The sequence below is a fragment of the Poeciliopsis prolifica genome, unplaced genomic scaffold (genome assembly GCF_027474105.1).
Source record: "Poeciliopsis prolifica strain line A6 unplaced genomic scaffold, Auburn_PproV2 SCAFFOLD069, whole genome shotgun sequence".
Lineage (NCBI taxonomy): Eukaryota > Metazoa > Chordata > Actinopteri > Cyprinodontiformes > Poeciliidae > Poeciliopsis > Poeciliopsis prolifica.
Genome location: NW_026562444.1, coordinates 157,281 through 177,451, shown reverse-complemented (window position 1 = coordinate 177,451; position 20,171 = coordinate 157,281). Strand labels below are relative to the sequence as shown.

General features: G+C 41.0%; 1 pseudogene; it reads left to right on the top strand.

Moving 5' to 3' along the window:
* The first annotated feature begins 1,891 nt into the window (after positions 1 to 1,891).
* LOC129351770 (ran-binding protein 9-like) lies at positions 1,892 to 19,696 on the top strand (annotated as a pseudogene).
* The last annotated feature ends 475 nt before the right edge of the window (positions 19,697 to 20,171 follow it).

Below are 20,171 nucleotides of genomic sequence, written 5' to 3'. Positions count from 1 at the left end.
GTGAGACATCACTTCATCATTCCTTTATAGTGATGGAATGAATTTTCCCACATACTGCTGTGTTGTGAGGAACTTCACAGGCTGCTAAACCAAACAGGGAGGAAATGTTCTGTCTGTGCTTTAGTTTTATTGCTCAGATCAGAATGTTTTGGCTCAAACAGGCACAACAAGACGGCCTGCAGGACTGATATTATTCTTAGTTTGCTACTTTGATTACAAATACCAGATGTATATGTTGGACCTGCATCACTTTCACTATGTCAGTTTTAGTCTAATTGGTTTGAACTTTTCCCTTCCACATGAACATTGACTTTAGACTGTCTTTAAGCAATTCATTTCATTTTCAAAGTAATTTCTGCAACTTTTGAACATCAAGCATTGCAAAAATAATGGTAAGGCAAAAAAGATGTTTACATTTAGGAAACCATACCTGAGCTTTAAAGACCAAATAATGTCTTTAAAATGTTTCTGATCACTAGAGATAGATAATCTGAGCAAATAAAAATGCAGTTTTTAAATCATGAGTTTTACTTATATTTGAAAAATGTTTTCCAAACCATTCTGACCTTATACAGAAAGCTAATAGTCTCCTAAGTATATTAGTGTTTGTCTTTACTGTCACTCTGGTGGAAATACAGTATAATTATTTAACTCAGACCCAATGGAGAGTTTCTGAGGATGAACTGCCTGTTTAAAATATCTCAAATGGATTCTACAATGCACCTTTATTTAGTTCTTAACCCATTCGGATGGGGCCTCCTGGTGTTCTTCAGGTCATTATTGTGCATAATAACTAAGTCCATGTAAGCTAAAAGTCATTAACTTACATCTAAACATCCTGCGGGATTTTCTGTCATTCAGGCAGCAAAGTTCTGTTCATGTTTGAGCTGTTTGGTTGCTGGAAAGAGTCAGAAAAGAAGCAGACGAATGAAACCAGAACCACATATTATCAGCACATATTTATTTTGAGAAGCCATGATGGAGTATCTTTTCTGACATAACTGAAACTCAGCTGAGGTTTATAATAAGACTGATAATTGTATTTACAAGAGTTAAACTACATCAAATAAATGCAACACAAGAATGAGGACAGACAGACAAATGAGAAATGCAGTTTAAACCAGTTTACATAACGGTTAAATAAAATAAAGAAACAAACAAACATCCAAGCCTTTGAATGGAAAGTTGAGTGGAAGAAAAAACAATGTATGCGGATTAGGGATAACTGGTGAAACCTAGAATAAATCAAATAAAATGACTTTTTATTCATTTCATATAAAAAGTTTATTTGATTATTAATAATTTGATGTATTGAGGTATATAATATAGACCAAGCGCAGTTGTGAGACAACAAAGCGTGACAATATCTCAGGGTTTGTCTCTGACTGTAAAAGTACAGCTCGGTTTTTGAGTGCACATTTGTCTGTTCATCTGTTTTTGCACATTCACAGTTACTGACTTCACATTCCCATAGAAGTGAGTGGAGCTGCTCTCGGCCAATCAGACTCGCGGAATACGCTCCGACAACAAACAAAAGATCGAGCCTAGCCGAGCTTATTATACTTTAGTCGATCCGCCTGGACTAACGCTTTTGTTACTTGCTGTTCAACCGGACCTGTTCGTCTGTGTCTCAGCGGCTCTCATCAGATCCTTTCTTGCAGATATTGTTCCCCGTAGTGTCTGTGTTGTGGCTTTGTGTCAGCTAATGTCAACCTGAGCCATTTCAGCGATCAGTTCGGCTAAACACGTTAGCCAGGTTAGCTTCTAGGCTAACCAGCTCTGGCTGCCTCAATACGAACCAGCGAAGCCAGTTAGCTTAGCCTCCTAGCTAGCTAGCTTTGCTAACCCCCTTTAAACTCGACACTGACCGACTCCAGCAGTTTCTGGCTTGTTACTGACAAGCCACTTCACTAAAAGCCGTGTGATAGCCATGTCTGGACAGTCGACGGGCTGTGGGTTTCTGATGTCGGTCGTTGTCCACGGAGACTCGGCTCTGAACGAGCAGGAAAAAGAGCTAAACCAGCGACTTCGACGGCTCTATCCGGCCGTTAACGAAAACGAGACCCGCTTCCACGCTCCTGGAGCCCGAAGGACAAGTTTAGCTACATTGGACTGTCCCAGAACAACCTCCGCGTTCACTATAAAGGTATGACAAAAAGACACATTCAAAGTTTGTCACTTTATTTGGCTTATGCTAACACGCTAGCTTAACTTCACAGCTAGCTTAGCTAAGGCAGCTGCTGTTTGTGGCTAAAAACAAAGTAGGCTGGATAGCCTGATCAACAACAAGGCGGAGAGGACATCTTGCAACCCGACCAGCTGGCGAGGTGCAGCCGCTGCCAAAATTCACCTCCCTGCTCGTTAGCTTCGCTGTTACCAATTTACCAGCCTGCCAACCCCATTAAATGTCTCCATGAGCTTCATGTGCTGACAGTGCGTCGACCTATCACGTTCTTTAATAAATAACCTACCAGAATAAACATTTTTGATTGAATACAGACAGAGGTGATTACAGACTGTATCTGTTTCAGACAGGTCAGAAAAAGCAAACTGTAGCAGGGTAAATTAGCATTACAGGTTGATTAGAAATGTGAGAAAATAGTGTCAAATGTCGAAGTTAGGTTCAGGCCTCTATGATGACATGTTAGATTAGTTCCTTGCTGCTGAGGGTTTAATATCAAGTGTCTTGTCTGACATCCTGGTTGGACTAGTTGTCTAGCAAAGCTATCATAGTGAAGGTTTTAGGTGTAGGCCTAGAAGAAAAGGCTAGTGCTTAAAAAAATAGGTGCAACTGTGCTTCCTGGGTGTGTTCTGCTATTCCGGGCCTCTATATATATACACACACACACACACACACACACACACACACACACACACACACACACACACACATATCCTCTTCCTTGTTGCAGCCAGAATATTTTCCCCCTTTCCACAACAAATTCACTCCAATCCTGCATAGCAAGCTTGCAAATGTTCAACATCCTTACACACAATAACACAAAGCTTGTATTATTTTTGTCTTCAGGAAGCAAAGCATATTTCCAGATTTAAATCTGCAAGTATCTGCTGATTTGATATAAAATAGTTTTGCAAGTCATTAGTTCTAATTAAACCTATTTGTTTAGGATATGCTTTAGAAAGCTTTTGTTGATGATTTAATCTAATAATTTACTAAGCCTTTTGTCAAATCTTAAGGTTTCACTGTTAAATATCAATTTACAGTAAATTATCAGAAAAGCTGGGAATCTTGGGGAAAAAATTAGTTTTCTCGTGTGTACTTATTCTCTAAACAAGAAATCAGTTAAGAAGAAATTGATCCTTCTAGTGTTTATGCTAAATAGCAGCATTTTTGTGTTGTATTTGGTAATATAACACTGTTGAATCATCAAATTGACTACATAAATGCACTGTAAATAAAAATCATTTGCTTTCACCATATCTTGTAGAGATTGAAGTAAATATTAAAAAAACTATTATTTTATCAACTTAATACAATGAAACAGTTTTACTACAGCAAAAACAAATCTTGCTCTCATTCCTGGAAGAGTGCATATATGTTATATTTACTGGAAAGATTCAAATACTTTAATTATTTATTCATTTGGAATGATTCTTTAATGTGACTCCATCTCAGAAGCTTTGGAGAGGAGAACTAATCTAAATTTGCATGTGGGATTAGATATTTTATTGCAATCTGAGCCTGGAGCAGAGCTCACATTTACTGCTTATAGAAGGCAGCTTCCTATGATATGAACATTAAATCCTCTCATAATGTAATTTGCGTTTAAGTGATTTAATTGCAAAAAAAAGAAAAGAAAAAAGCAAAACAAACAAAGCAACCACCTGAACTGTCAATTTAGCTTATATTTTGTTGCTTCCGTCATTGCGATGACTCTGTAAGTTGGGAATATTTGTTGTCCACATATTGCAGGGGTTTCAAACTGCTCCTGTCTAATATTCAGCCGTGTAAACATGGCTGATATTTGACCCATGCTGATGCACTCATCCAGATGCTTGAGCTAATGTTAGCTTTAAAGACTGCCAGCATGAGCGGTTCACAAATCAGACCATACATGACCTCATAACCTCAGCCACGTCTTACAGAGAAAGTTTATTATTTTAAATAACCAGTAAATGAAGCATTGAATCTGACTTTCTCCTGGAATCTCACATTTTCAGCAAAGACAGAAGAAAATGATTAGAGATAAAGGAACCAGCGACAGTAAGAAATAATTTTCTTACTGGTTTTTAATTTTCATATAGGTTTTTGGTTATTCTGCAAAACATTTATATTACTTCCTGCTCTGATTTAAAGGTTTATTATTGGTTTGGCTCCGTGTCCGAACTGGAATGACAGGATTAAAGCTGGATCAGATATCTGTGATCTGAGTTCCTCGTTAAAAGTGAGGATAACAATTCAGTGATCAATTTAAATCTGCATACAGTCCCTCTCCAGGCTTTACTGTAGTTGAGAAGCTATTCATCTTTATTTATAGGAGGTTGACCTCATATACATTTATTTTAATAATAAAACATTGTTTACTCCTTCTAAGGTCATGGGAAGACCCCTAAGGATGCTGCGTCTGTGCGAGCCACCCACCCATCCCCGCCGCCTGTGGCGTTTACTACTTTGAGGTGAAGATCATCAGTAAAGGCAGAGACGGGTAAGAGACAGTTAAATATTGCAGAGGTGTGGCTTTGTTCTAGTTTTAACTGACTGTAAAGTTAATTGACATAAAGATTTTCTATCAACTTGCAGCTGGAAGAAATAATTTTCCTGCAGTTGCATCATTCATCTAAAACAAAAATTACAGAAATTTATTCGTCATCACTCTGCAGGTTGTGTGAAAATAAATTTATTAGATCGAAAAAAATTCTATCTATTTGACATTAAGTAACAGAATGTTTATTTTAGTCTTGCAGAGTTTTATCTTATTGATAAGATGAAGTGAGAATAGTATGATTTAATTTGCATGTTTAAAAGAGGAACAGCTCTTCCTGCCAAGTTCTCATGTGATTAGCTTCAGACCCTTCTAATGAAAAAACCTTCAAACTCTAATAATATTCTCATCTGGGATAGTCGACCGTTTTTAATAAGTTGTTAGAAAAATAAAAGTTGTATTTTATGTTAGATTACAGGCCAGTAATCTCAAGCTTCTTCCAAGATTATTCAGCAAACAACCAACAAAATGTTTGGATTAGATTTTGAGTTTGCAGAAATAAAACATCTAGTTTCTAAATCTGTGGTTTCTACAGCTAAGCATCACAAAATTATTGAGTTTTAAATCCTCGTAAGAGACAACAAAAAGAATGGCAAGGAATTATTTAATCATATGAAAAACAACACTAAGAGCAATTGTTCTCAATTCCAGTCCTCAGGCCCCCTGCTGTTCTTGTTTTAGATGTGCCTCTGTTTCACAAATTATTGCATTACCTCTTCTAAAGGCATCAAGTACTGCAGAAGCCTGTTAATCACCCATAGATTAAATCCATGTGTGAAGCAACAGGAAACACCTGAAACATGCAGATCAGGGAGTCTGAGGACCAGAATCGAGACGCACTGACTTAAAAAAATCCAAGAGCAAAATATTGGTTGTTACTCCACTCTGATTTATCTGACTTGACAGCAAAGCTCTGAGTCTTTATAATTTGGTTCTGAGTTATGTTTGTGACTAGACACAAAGATATTTGTATAACCCTAACTTTGTTTTGCATTAACTTTTCTAAAGTGTCACAACTTTCTGAATATGAGCCTAATATTAGTATCTAAGAAAAATGATTCATGACTCAAAAGATTTTTCTGTTTTGATGTGTAACTGTTGTTACTTGTTGGCGCAAGCGGCAGAAAAGCTGCAACGCAGAAAAAAAAACGAAGCTATAGTTCAGTTTATGCTCAAACATGTCGGCTTTGTGTGAAACGTCTGAGTGGAAGAAGATCTCATTTCATTTTGGCATAATTCATTGCAAACATTTGTTTTTTGATTCAAAGCAACATGTCAGTCATAGTTTGGCTGTAACAGCACAGCCTGTTAGAAATGCTGGTTTATTTACCTTACTAAATAAAAAAAAACACCCTTTAAAAGAAAATACTTTTAATTAAAATTTAGATTTTGTTACAAAAAAACGATATAAAAACAATTTGAGTGAAGTATGTTCAGATTTTACCATGAAGGCTTAGAAAACTGATTTGCACAACTTCAAACTTGGATAATGATGAGTGAAGACAGAACCGGATAATTTTGGTGCCATGAAAGTCATTTTACAGCAAAATCAGAGGAAATGAGGAGATTTCAGAAGCTGAAAGATACTGAGGACAAGTTTTGTTATTGTTACTTTTGATTGTTTTTCTTAATAATAATAAAACATTATCACAGAAAAGGTCTCTTTCCATTACTTTTGCAACCAATACAGTAAATCATTGATCACTTCTGACTAAAAGGTTTGAAAGAAAAAAACATTTTCCTCATATCCACTGATGTCACAGTTCTTGGAGAGGAATCAGAACTGACTACATTTCTATCAACAAATGGTTTTAAAAAAAAACAGCATTTTAGTTTTAGGTTTTAAAATGAAGGAAATTATAAAACATTTGTAACACAATAGATACATTTTCTGTTCTTGGATTTTGATGTTTTGGGAAAACTTAAAAGCATTTTTCTGTTTGGTTTTTACGTTTCTTTTCTGAAGTGAAGTTAGTTTAATCGTTGTGTTGATGATGCCAACACTTTGAAATAAACTGGCTTGAGTTTCATCTTCCCTCTTTGTTCCTTTATAAAACATTTTGTCCTCCATCTTGAACCAGAAGGTTTGCTTGTGATAACAGCTCACTGCTGAGAGCTTCAGGTAAACGGAGATGAATTGAAGTCTGTGCAGCAATAATCAAAGCAGCTGCAGCCTTAGGAGCGTTTTTATTCTTCTGTGTCCTATAAACATTGTGTCTTGCATGTCAGGACTGAGTTATTTGTGTTTCTTCTTCCAGCTACATGGGGATCGGCCTCTCAGCTCAGGGTGTAAATATGAACAGACTCCCTGGTAAGTTCACTGTGTGTGTAATTGTTGGTTTTATTCTGCTTGTGAGGATTCTGCTGAGCAGGAAAAACGTCTCTTTGAGAGGAAACTTCAATTATCTGATTACATCTGCATGTTCTCTGTTGGCGAGGCTGGAACATGGTGTTTATAGGAGCTGCTGCAGACAGCAGGAAGACCAACGAGGGAAAGTCGTTCAGCCGACTGTGTTCTCACTCAAACTACCCAGAAAATAAACAGAAACGCACTAAAGCTGTGGATTAGAGGTCAGCTTTTGAACCTGAGCTTTATTGTTGCTGTCAGCATGGTTGCTGCACCATAAATTATGAATATATCATCATCACAATATTTATATTGCAATGGACAGTTTGGAGAGCAGTGATTGCTGGCTTATGTAGTTTGCAAATACTGATATTGTATAATTTATGCTAATGCAACATTCAGCTAGTAGGACAGGGTGTCATGGCTGCAAAAAGTCCTGCTAGTCTCAAATGCTAAAGGTCACATGGATTAGGAAGATTAGAGAGGAAAGGTATCTAATCTGATATTATCATTGCAGTATTTTATAATATTGTGCAGCCCAGATACGTTTTTTTAATATAAATTCTCATTATTGGTGTTTAAAATTGTAAAAACTGTATAATTATTTTCCCTAGTGGGGCACCAATTCCACTTTTCCAGCTGATTTAAAAAAAATTTTTTTTTTTGAAATGCCTGACCTTCCGATTCTGATTTATCATCTTTTTTGTTCTCCCTCTCTTCTGAAATGTTGCTAAATATAGCAAAAAAGTTGATAAGTTGGTGCAAGTGGAGTGACTATTGTTAACTACAAACATGCAGACATGACCTGTTGGGCTGGTCGGTCAGTAAAACCTCTTAAAAAAGGACAGTGGGTGAATTTTAGATATTTGCGATGGTTGATGAGACCAACTTCACATCTAAATATCGGCCGTTCTCCGATTTGTAAAGATAAAGGGAATCTGGACCAATTTATTGTTCTTTATTTTCTCCACCCATGAGCGCACCATTAATATGATTAAATGCATTTACTGTGAAGTTTAGTGGTAAGAATCACTTCTTAATGAACTTGAAAATTATCTCTATGTGTTTTCAGGGAGCTAATTTCATGGATTTAAATGAACAATCATGGGTATTATTTTTGGGTGCTGTAACCTGGCTCTGATCCAGTTCTAAGACAGACACCCACTTCTTATTTCTGTAAGAGGGATCTCTGCCTGTGAGCGGGTCCATAAGACACAGCACCACTTCATCTACGTCATCCAGCAAGGTTATCAGAGCGAGCAGGAGCTCAGACAGCCTTTCATTAGTTTAAAACTGGACCCACCCAGAGATAACAGGGGGGCCAGAGATGGATGGAGGCTAATGAAGGAGTGGTAACTGAAGAACGGCTGCAGCAGAGCCGCATGCAGGCTGGGCTGGATTACATTCTGCAGCGACGCAGGAACGTCCAGCCTCAGCGGCCAGAGGCCAGCGGGCTGAAAGTGGCATCCTCTCCAGAGGACAATGGACTTTGTTCAAGTTTAGCTCCAGTTCAGGGAAACTGGGACGTGTTCGTCACTCATTAAAAACCAACGGGAAACACTGGACACACCTGTTAAAGGAACGACACAAATAACCACCATATGTGGTCAACTTCTCAGGCTGTAGCTCAACGAAAGCTACTTTCATTCTGGGTAAATGCAACTAACACGCCAGCTGCTGGTAAAATAAGGTCAGAGTGTTTAGAAAACCCCAATTTTCATAGGAAAACCTGAATGAGAATAGGATGGTATGTTTTATCATTAAGAACATACCAGGTAAAAACAGCAAAAGTTTATTTATTTTTTCTTTATTTCAGTAGAATCACCCAGAAGAGTCTTCAACAAGACTCTGTTCATCATTCCCACCAAACCCAGTTTAGTCAACCCCAGTCCGTTTGCCTAGAAAGTCCGGTTCGTTTGCTGAGGTGTGAATGCTAATTAGATTCTCGTCTGCCTGCAAACCTCAGTTTGTGTTCGGCTTAAGTAAACTCTGGTGCAATTCGAATATGAACGCTGAGCGAACCGGAGACTCCTCTAAAAGCTGGAAGCAGACTACAGCGCAGTGCATTCTGGGTAAATACAACTAAAACAAACATGCCGTTTTTGCTAGCGGTAGAAATGGCTCATGGTTTTTTACCAAAGACTCATCGTCCAATTGCTAAAATCTGACACCACTTCATGTTTGCTTACATTTAATAAAGAAGGAAGTTGCACTTCTTCAGAGGTTTTTGTTGTTTCCTTCAGTGACTCTTGGTGCAGCGCCCCCACAGGCGAGGAGGGGAACGGGTTTCCCAAAGGGTTTGTTTGGTTTGACTCAGTGCATTGAGAAAGAGAAACACAGCAGCTGAAAATATAACAAATGTAACTTTGATCCTGTTGAGCTGAATCTTCCAGACTATCAGAAGTGGGAATGCAGCCTTTAAATCCCTCCATGTTTCTGATGCTGTCCTTTTGTCCCGTTACCATCTACAACCTCTGATAACTAAAGACAGCGGAGCGTGCTGAAGCATGAATTGTGGCGTTTTTCTTGCCTCGTCAACATATTTGGACTCCTTGGCTCGAGCCGCTCCATCTCCCTGCAGAGTTTCTGGCTGCTGTTCATTGATAATTATGCAGATTGATTCAGGTGCAACCTCAGCAGTTTTCTTTCACGCAGTCTTTGATCCTTATTCTGATGCCATCAAGAGTTATAGACATTTTTAAATACTTCCTGTGTTTATCAATTTTCGATTTTCTCCTGTTGATGAAATGTGTTGTCTGACTGCATCATCACTGCGTCTCGCCTTCCCAACGTTCACCTTTGTTTTGATTTCTTCCTTCAGGTTGGGACAAGCACTCTTATGGTTACCACGGCGATGATGGCCACTCCTTCTGCTCATCCGGCACCGGGCAACCGTACGGCCCCACGTTTACAACGGGCGACGTGATTGGCTGCTGCGTCAACCTCATTAACAACACCTGCTTCTACACAAAGAATGGCCACAGCCTAGGTGAGTCCAGCTCTGGTCCCCTCTCTCTGGTCCCCTCTCTGGTCCCCTCTCTCTGGTCCCCTCTCTGGTCCCCGCTCTGGTCCCCTCTCTCTGGTCCCCTCTCTGGTCCCCTCTCTGGTCCCCTCTCTCTGGTCCCCTCTCTGGTCCCCTCTCTCTGGTCCCCTCTCTGGTCCCCGCTCTGGTCCCTGCTCTCTGGTCCCCTCTCTGGTCCCCTCTCTGGTCCCCTCTCTGGTCCCCGCTCTGGTCCCTCTCTGGTCCCCACTCTCTGGTCCCCGCTCTGGTCCCCACTCTCTGGTCCCCTCTCTGGTCCCCGCTCTGGTCCCCGCTCTCTGGTCCCCACTCTGGTCCCCACTCAGGTCCCCGCTCTGTCCCCACTCTGGTCCCCGCTCTCTGGTCCCCGCTCTCTGGTCCCCGCTCTCTGGTCCCCACTCTCTAGTCCCTGCTCTCTGGTCCCCGCTCTGGTCCCCACTCTCTGGTCCCCTCTCTGGTCCCCGCTCTGGTCCCCACTCTCTGGTCCCCTCTCTGGTCCCTGCTCTGGTCCCTGCTCTGTCCCTGCTCTCTGTCCCCACTCTGGTCCCCACTCTGGTCCCTGCTCTGGTCCCCACTCTGGTCCCTGCTCTGTCCCTGCTCTCTGTCCCCACTCTGGTCCCCACTCTGGTCCCCGCTCTCTGGTCCCTGCTCTGGTCCCCTCTCTCTGGTCCCCTCTCTCTGGTCCCTGCTCTCTGGTCCCCTCTCTCTAGTCCCTGCTCTCTGGTCCCCGCTCTGGCCCACTGTAGGACCCATAACTACATTCCTGTTGTTTCACTGGATGCATTTACTTCCTGAAACCCAACAGCTGCGTCTTTCTCTGTGTTCTGTGCTGCTGAGAATCTGGTGTAAAGGCTGAATCTGCACCGGCTGCAGGAGAAAATCACATGTTTAAATCCTGAACATCAGGATTTATTGTTCGGCATTAAGCAAAACTGTCTGTATATTTACACAAAACAATAATTGTTGGTGCAGATGAAGTTGATTTGGGTCCACTGTAAGGAACAAACAGCTGAGCTGCACTGACTCCTGGGTCTCTTTACTGCAAACCCAGATAGCGCTGCATACCTCCATGATGTGCTGATTGTCCTGGTCACATGCGCTGCTGCCTGCAGCTCCGTTCAGCTCAGAAAGGGACAAATGGTAATGCTTGTCGTCTTGAAGCTTTTAGCCTCAGATCAAATCGGTCGGCGCTCGTTTTCTCTCTGAAACTAATTTCCAAAAAAAACCTAAAACTCCCTGAAGCAAAGTTACTGTGAATACAAATAAAATGACTGGAGCTCCAATTCTTTAAAACATTTAAAGAATTGGTCATGTTTACATCAGATAGTCACATTTTCTTCTCATCCTTCAGCTCATATTTGCAGCAGTGACACAAACCTGGGAACTGCACCAGGGTGTTTCTGCAGAGAAGATGACTCTGGTTTCTCCTGAACAGACTCCAGATTAGATAAATTTCTCTTCTGCAGAAATCTGTGTTCAGCTGCAAACCAGATTATTCTCATAACTGAGACAGTCGACCTGGTTTGCACAGCTTTGATTAAATTAAGCTGCAGCTGAAGGATAATGATCCCATGTAGTCAGACTGAGGCCTTCTGCTGCTTTCCGACATGCAGAGGAAACTTTTGTTTACACTTTCTGTTTTCTCTCTGCAGGTATCGCCTTCACAGACTTGCCAGTAAGTACCAGCCTCTGTTGCTTTTTCTTCTTTGCTAATGGTTATTTGTCTGTTTCAAGTCTAAAACAGATGTTCTATAATTAGCTTTATTCTGTGGTTTTTATGACGACTTGAGGGAGTTTTGGTTCAGAGGATGTTTTGCGTTCTGGTTATTGACCTCTGGTTCTGGTCAGCTGTTGGGTCACAATGTGCTGAGATCCACAAGCTGGAAGTGCTGAATTTTTTATGAATCCTTTTTGTTTTATTTATTATATTTTTCAGTTTTTTGATGAACTAAAAGCTCTTTGCTCTTCATTATTTACTAGTTTCTTCTTCCCAGGGATCATTTTTACGTGAAACTAACTTTTTCCTTAGTTAATAGTAAAAGGGCTCATTATTTAAATGACTCAAGGGCACAAGTTGTGTAAAAAATTGTGAATAATGTAAAATATTTTGCTTAAAAGTAGTTCCACAGGGACGAGAGGTGAGACAATAATAATGGCTTTATAGATGCATCACAGTTTTCTGAATTGTCCCACCTCCAATGATCTGAGAGATTTGATCATAATACTGAAATGTAATGGTATTTTTGAGATAACTGAGATTTTATCTTTTCAAATCAAAAGGAGCTTTCAGAAATCATAAACTATGTTAAAGACGGAGAATTGGTGTGAAATAATTTGGTTTAGAGTTGAACTCAACAGTTCCTAATGAGCAGGATCTGATGTTCCTGCTCATTGAAAAATGTTAATTTTCTGTTATTTATTCAAGAATAATCCTTCACATATTACTGATTGTTTGGTATAAAACGACCTGCTTTGTTAATTATCTGTTTTTTCTCTGCCTTTACTTTAAAAAAAGATTTCCAAAAAGTTTATTTTATTTCTTAAAAGTCCAAGTTAACAGAATCTGTCATGAACTGCAAAAGCCCAGTTGTTTCTCACCAGTCAGTCAAGATTTGGAGCCTCTTTAACATTAATTTCTAAGTCAAGTGGACATTAACTTGATGATGGAATAATGTCTCTTTGTACTACTGCTTTATGCAGAAAACTTGATGCACGGCATGAAAACAGAGAGGTTTTTGCTGTTTTCTGCTCCCCATCTTGCATTTCGTTACGTAAAATAAATCATTTTATTCTTCAAATCATGGTGATGAATGTTTGAATCTTTATTCTGTATAATTGTGATATATTCTGAACCCTTAAGCTTCTGTTCTTGTTTAAGTTGAGTTGCTGGTAATGACAGATTTATGAGCCGTGATCAAATCAAAGCAGCTCCAACCTAACAGAGGCAACAACGGGGATTTCATTACTGCAGATTATAAAGATATTATTGTTGGTATGTAGCGGCTCCACGTCATAAGTAACTTTTCCCAGAAAAATAGTCATGAATTTCATAAACGAGTATGAAAGACCCAGAGAGTCACTGCATGGTCCAGTGGGAATGAGTCCGTTTGTCTGAAAGTTTAGAGATTTTATTGCCCTTTTTTACTCCTCCTCCTGCTTTGTTATGGTGAGGAACTCCCACACCGAGCAGGCCGAGGTTCCTTTGACATTCATGGGTTCATTAACTGAGCTGAGAGTGAGGAGGGGTTTCTGGGGTTAAAATGAAAACACAGAGTCTGTTTTCTGAGAGAAGAAGTGGCCTTGGCCAACAGTCATCTATTGAGCTGCACAACGGACTTGGCTCTGAGCCTGACATTCATGTTCCTCCAGAGTTGTGCAGTGAAGTGCGTCACCTCGGCACGGCTGACCTTTCTGGCAACTGATCCGTGACAAAGACGAGTGTGACGGAGACACGACCAGCTTTTATTCACTGCATTTATGCTGCATTCGATTTTATTTCAGGAGTCCATCTTGTTCTGGTTAGAAAACCAGTCAGATTTGTTATTGTCTGAGCTGTTAGCAAAACAAAACTATGTCAATATGTTTGTCTCACTTCTAATTAGATATATACTGAGATTTTAAGGTTGTTTTTATGCATTTCTTATTCCGTAGTTTTGTGTTTTTTATTCCTATCTTTATAACCTCAACATGCCAATGAGATGAAAATGAGCCGTCTGGCTATAATCTCATGTATTTGTGTTCATTAATGTGTGTTGTCACATTTTTAAAACAAATGTAAACAAGTGAAGCTCATATGATGAAAAGCAAACTAACATGCAAATATGCAACTTTTTGTATTTTCTGCATTGCAGCCATATTGGATTTATTTTTTTTAATCCAATGCTTCAAAATGTGACCATAAAAAAAAAAAAGTTGTAGCAAAACTTAGTTTATTTTCTGGGTTTAAAACTAAAGATCCAGATTTTATTTTATTTTTTATTGCAATTTCTTTTTTAAAATTTTAATTAGCAAAATAAAAGTAGTGTAGAAAATAACATGCATGTCTAAAGGACCTTTTATAAACCATAAAGTAGAGAAAACAATTAGTTATAGTGTGAAAACTTGTTTAATTTTGCTTTTAAGGTTAATTTGGGTTCCCTGAATGAGCATCATAAAGTTCACATACATCTGAAGTTCCTTAAAATATCAGTTTCCTGACAAAATCTACACCAAACATTTTTCATTCCATTTTTAAAAAATAATTACCACTTCTGACTATTTTCTTCTCATCTCTCCCAGTTTTATTTTTTGAATTTTTACTGAAAATATATGTATTTTAGGGTTAATTGTAGTGAAAACGTTGTTTCCTCTGTTTTCCTCCTTCCTGTTTTTTCCTCTCATTACTGGATTTATTGTCCAGATTAAATTCCTAGCAGTTTCCTCGACTTCTAAACTACATTTAACCCGTCATGGCGGTGTGTGCGTCCTCTGCAGCCAAACCTGTACCCAACCGTCGGCCTTCAGACGCCAGGCGAGGTGGTGGACGCAAACTTCGGCCAGCACCCGTTCGTTTTTGACATCGAGGACTACATGCGAGAGTGGAGGACGAAGATCCAGGCCCAGATCGACAGATGCCCATCGAGAGCGGGAGGGCGAGTGGCAGTCCATGATCCAGAAGTAAGGGGGTTAAAACGCCAAACTCTTCTCGTTTAGACCTTTTCACTGCTTTAAAATCCTTTTCTGACATTTTCATGTAAAACTACTGGGACAGTCAGAATTCAAATCATTGATCATAACGGCTGTTTTTAGTTGCTGATATTTGACGGTTACGTCTGTTTTGTGCTTTATTTTCCTAACGTGGGACGCTTCATCATTTCTGTTTTACAGTGGAGACATCACACTGCAAAAACACAAAGTCTTAACCAAAAACTTTTAGTCTAATTTCTAGTGCAAATATCTTAGTATTGAAATGAGAAAAAACTGTTCAGCAAGATGCAGGAGCTTTTTAAGTCAATAATTCATTAACACTGATGAATAAGTATTAGTTTCACTGGCAGATCATCTCACTTATAACAAGATGTTCCCATGAAACAATCTGTGAAAATGGGATGAATACTTGAATGGAACAAATTTGAAAAAAACATTTTGAAGCGACATGAAGAAGCAGTTGAAGGTTTACTCACCTTTGAACCCGTGCTGCTTGTTGACACACAAAATGGCTGCCAGCTGTGACGGGTATTTATCACTTTTGTTTCTCTTCACACTTTTTCCTGCTTTTGACCAACAAAAACATCATCTGCTGCTGATTCAGATAAAAGATGCATTATGTTTTATGTGTAAGATTTTCTTATGTTTTCCACTAATGATGCAGTTACATGCTAATTTAATGAAGCGTCAGCCTTTAAACTCACTGACTGACTGAACATTTCATTTCTCCGTCTAACCTGTCGTTTCAAACATCATAAACTTTTACTGATTCCTGCAGGAACAGCAGAAGCTTTAAGTGTTTCTGGGTAGATTTAGCAACATGCCACTACATTTCTCTGTTCTCTGGCTCGACTACATGGGGGAGTGTTGATGATTTTTTTTTTTTTTTTTAAAGATTATGAATAGTTGTGATTCATCCTGAAGCAGAAGATTAAACCACTAAACAATCAGAGGAGGAAACAAAGACAAATTGTTCTGTTCTGGGTGTTTCAGAGGTTCTTTGTTCAGTTTCCTGGTTGTTAAAGAGTTTTATAACTTTTTCCTGGTTATTATGTTGTAGCTGGAGTTGAGAATTACCAGCCTGCTGCTGTTCAGATACATGAATTCAGTCTGATGTCGTCAGACCTGCTGGACTGATGGGATAGTTAGTCTGCTGCTGCAGTGTCGACTGGTCCTGAACGGATTAAAATCTCCATTTGGTGCAGATTTCAGCTGAAGGGAGGCAGGCTTTGGTTTTCAACAGCTTTGCAGGCTGGATGCAAACAGACTGCATGTTTTAGCAACACAAAGAGGGAAACTTTTTGTTTTTAAGAGAAGACTGTGAAAAATGTAAGAAATCAGCTGGTCAGTTTAGTCGGAGTCAGAAAACAACGTGGAAGTGAGAACAAATGCAGACTTTCCTTCGCCTACAAACTGACTTCCTGTTTTTAATGAGTCTGTTTTTCAGCTGTAATGTGCTTCAAGGTTTCCTGTTGACTAATGGAAAAGATTCAATCTAGTTTCTGCTTCAGTTTCATTTTTTTAAATCAGAAAATCTCTACATAAGTCTTAAGGTTCTGAAATGGTAAAATAAATCCATGAGTGACATGAAAGTGGCTTCATTTCCTGGTGGTGGCAAAATAATTCAACTACAGCCTCTAAAGATCGGTAAACTTTAATTTCTAGCAAGCATTTAGCACTGGAAGTGGAAGACATTCCAGTAGATCTAAAGGAGTTTCATCGGGTCGGACCGGTCTCTAACCGCTGTCTGGTTTCTCTGCAGAATGGTGGCTTCGTACCTGGTGCACCACAGCTACTGCGCCACCGCCGAAGCCTTCGCCAAGTCCACCGACCAGGCCGTGCACGAGGAACTCGCCTCCATCAAAAACAGACAGAGTGAGTGTCTCCTGGTTTTAGCTGAACTCTGAGTGCAGCTCAGGAAATGTTCTCTTCACAACACAGAGAAATGTTGTCACACCTGGTCCAGGTAACCGGTTCTCCTGGTGCTTCCACTGAATCCTGCTGACGGCTCAAACATTTAACACGTCTCAAGTGGCTGCCTGGAGTCCTTGAAAATGCTTGAATTTCAATTCTGTGTTTTTAAGGTTTTTGAACATGTTTAATATTCAAACGATGCAGTTTTGTCATAAAATGCAACGTGTGATAAAAAGCCTAAATGTACATCGTTTTTCTCTTGTGTGACGCTAAACTTCCTTTAGGTCGGTTAAAATTACCAGAATATTTTCCACTGGATAAATGCCAGAAAACTTTGCAAGAACAATTTTTAATAATATTTTTATAACTTTCTTGAAAAGCTCTTTCTTGAACGAACTGTGATTTAAATCAGTTTTGAAATGTGTAAAACATGAGCAGGTTTCTAACGGAAACAAAGGAAATGTCTCCTCCAGCACTGACTGAAGTGTTTGTTGGTTGCAGAGATCCAGAAGTTGGTGTTGTCGGTAGGATGGGCGAAGCCATCGAGACCACCCAGCAGCTGTACCCCAACCTCCTGGAGAGGAACCCAGACCTCCTCTTCATGCTCAAGTACGACTCAGAGGAGCTTTTCCTGCCAAATGGATGCAGATCTGATTCTATGCTCAGACCAGAACTTCTCCTGATTTTGTATTTTTGTCAGCAGCATCAGTAGTTTAAATGTCGTCTCCTTGATCGCCCCTCTGTGTCTTCAGGGTGAGACAGTTCATAGAGATGGTGAACGGGACGGACAGCGAGGTCCGGTGTCTCGGGGACGCAGCCCAAGTCTCAGGACAGTTACCCCGGCTCTCCCCGGCCCTTCAGCAGCCCCAGCCACAAAGCCAGCAGCTCCCAGCCTACCTCACAGGTACGCCCCCTGCTGGTTATGGTTTAGGATCCCCATCCGCTGAGCTTTGCATACAACGGATGACACATTTAACATAACACAGCCATAAAAACATTAATTACATCAAAAAATACTTGATTATTATTCTCTCCTTGTTGAGAATATTAGTGGAGCGAATGCCGTGACTTTTAGCCACATGGAGAACCTACTGAGGGAAATAAAAATAAGTCTACAGTTACAGAAATATGATTAATATTTTCAAGCTTTTTCTTTTTTTCCTCCTTAGGGTTTGACAGCAACTGCTGTAACGGCGTGACGTCCAATAAGAGCCACAGCTCCTCCCCCTCAATCACAAGCCCTGCCCCCCCAGCTCTGGCGCCGCCCTGCAGGGCTCTGACGTCAGCCTGAACGGCAGCCGCAGCCAGCAGCCCATCACCAGGTACGACCTCTGACCCCTCTTCAGCCCTACAGCGTCACTCCGTCTGGTGGCGGAGTGATGCTTTGTTTCACAGCGGGATTATTTCCACTTTAAATGATCTCAGATGAGACCTCAGGTTTTTTTTTGTTCTCACTCCACTTCCTGTTTCCCCTCAGTAACGATGTGGACATGGAGGTCGACCATTTCACCAACGGCATGACCGAGTCCTCCTCCAACGGCTTTCTGAACGGCACCTCCAAACACGCCACGGAGCCCGACGACTGCGACGCAGACATGGGTGGGTTCGATGCTTAAACGCAACATTCGCCATCCGAGCTGCTGCCTGGTTTCTGTCTAGAGTTTCAGTCCTGATTAATGAAGCTTTCCATGTTAGCAGCTTCTTTTCCTGCATCAAACTGTAACGACGAGCCGCTTGTAAGATACTCCACACGCGATGAAACAACAGAAACCGTTTGCTCACAGCTGTAAAGCTTCTCCAAACCCTGGACTGTAAAAGCTCCAAATCACTGAGGTGACGTGTGAAATCTGCATGTCTTGCATGGCGGACCGGCTGCGGTTCTGCAGAGGTGGAGTCGGCCCAGTCCAAGAGGCAGCTGTGTGGCGGGAGCCAGGCGGCCATCGAGAGGATGATCCACTTCGGCAGGGAGCTGCAGAGCATGAGCGAACACCTCCGCCGGGAATGCGGCAAGAACTCCGCCAACAAGAAGATGCTGAAGGTTCGGAAACCGGACCCGGTTATTTACTGCAGTTCCTCTGATTATCCTCAACTACATGTCAACATTTTTACATTTCCTGCAGAAAAAGTGTTTTTACATTGAGAAAAAAAGACGTAATGCAGCAAATATTTTGTGTTCTTTAAAATAAAACCAGAATATTATTTTTTTTTTTTTTATGAAATCAGGAGTTTTTAAATCCATCTTGAGATTCAACAGACGACTAGAAAACATCCAGAACATGAGCAGAAACCAGGAAGCACCAGGAAGACTGATCCACCTGCAGATGATGATCCTGCAGAACCTGGCCGTGTTCTGATGTTGGATCTTCTGTGTTCTGATCCGGTCTCTTCTTGCTGTGTTCTGCTGCAGGATGCGTTCAGCCTGCTGGCGTACTCCGACCCCTGGAGCAGCCCGGTGGGCTACCAGCTGGACGCCGTTCAGAGAGAGCCGGTCTGCTCCACTCTCAACAGTGCAATATTAGGTAGGTCCGCTCTGACCGGGCCGGAACCGGGGTCCTCTCTGCTCTTATAGAGCTTCAGATATTAATTATTTTACTAATTGATTATTTGGATAATTGATCAGAAAATCTGGCACATTCAGATTTTCCTTTAACAATTTAAGTTTTATTAATTATTTTTTCTTTTCCATAAAGATCAGATTTCTGGACTGTAAAAACTTCAGCAAAGCATAAAACTCTGCATGACACAAACAACAGACGACAAATAAATCTGGAGTTATGTTATTATAATTCATTGTTTTTTTCTTCTTCTGTGTTTTTGTCTGCAGAGACTCACAACCTCCCGAAGCAGCCCCCCTGGCTCAGGCCGTGGGCCAGGCCGCCCAGTGCCTCGCCATCATGGCACGAACTGGCATCGGCTCCTGCGCCTTCGCCGCAGTGGACGATTACCTGCACTAGCCACATGTACACACACACACACGCACGCACACACACACACATTCTGAAGGCTCACAGAAAGCTTCCTCCCCTCTCTGCTGGAGAACCCGGCGAGGTCAGAGGTCGTTTCTGGATGGACCTTCAGAGATCGCCACATTAAAATGAACCGACCACCTCCATCGTCGTAAATAATAACCTTCACCCTGGTCTCTCAGAGGCGGCCATGTTTGCATCCTCTTGACAGGGAGAGGAAGTGGGGGTTTGGCTTTCAAAATAAAAGAAGTACTCTGAGAGGCGAACTCGTGACTCGAAGCCGAAACACAAAAAAAACCTGGATCAAACTTTAAAAAAAAAAAAAAAAGTTCCCATTGAGCGCTGAGGAAAGCGCTCCGCCGCAGCCAATCGCAGCCCTCCACCCTCTCTGCACCCCCGCCCTCCACTCACCCCGGGACGCGGCGCAGGCCCGGTGCTTTGGACTCGGGACCTCGAGGAAACCAGACAGAATCTGCAAGTCTCGACTTTCCCGTTTTTAATCTTCTGTTTAGTTT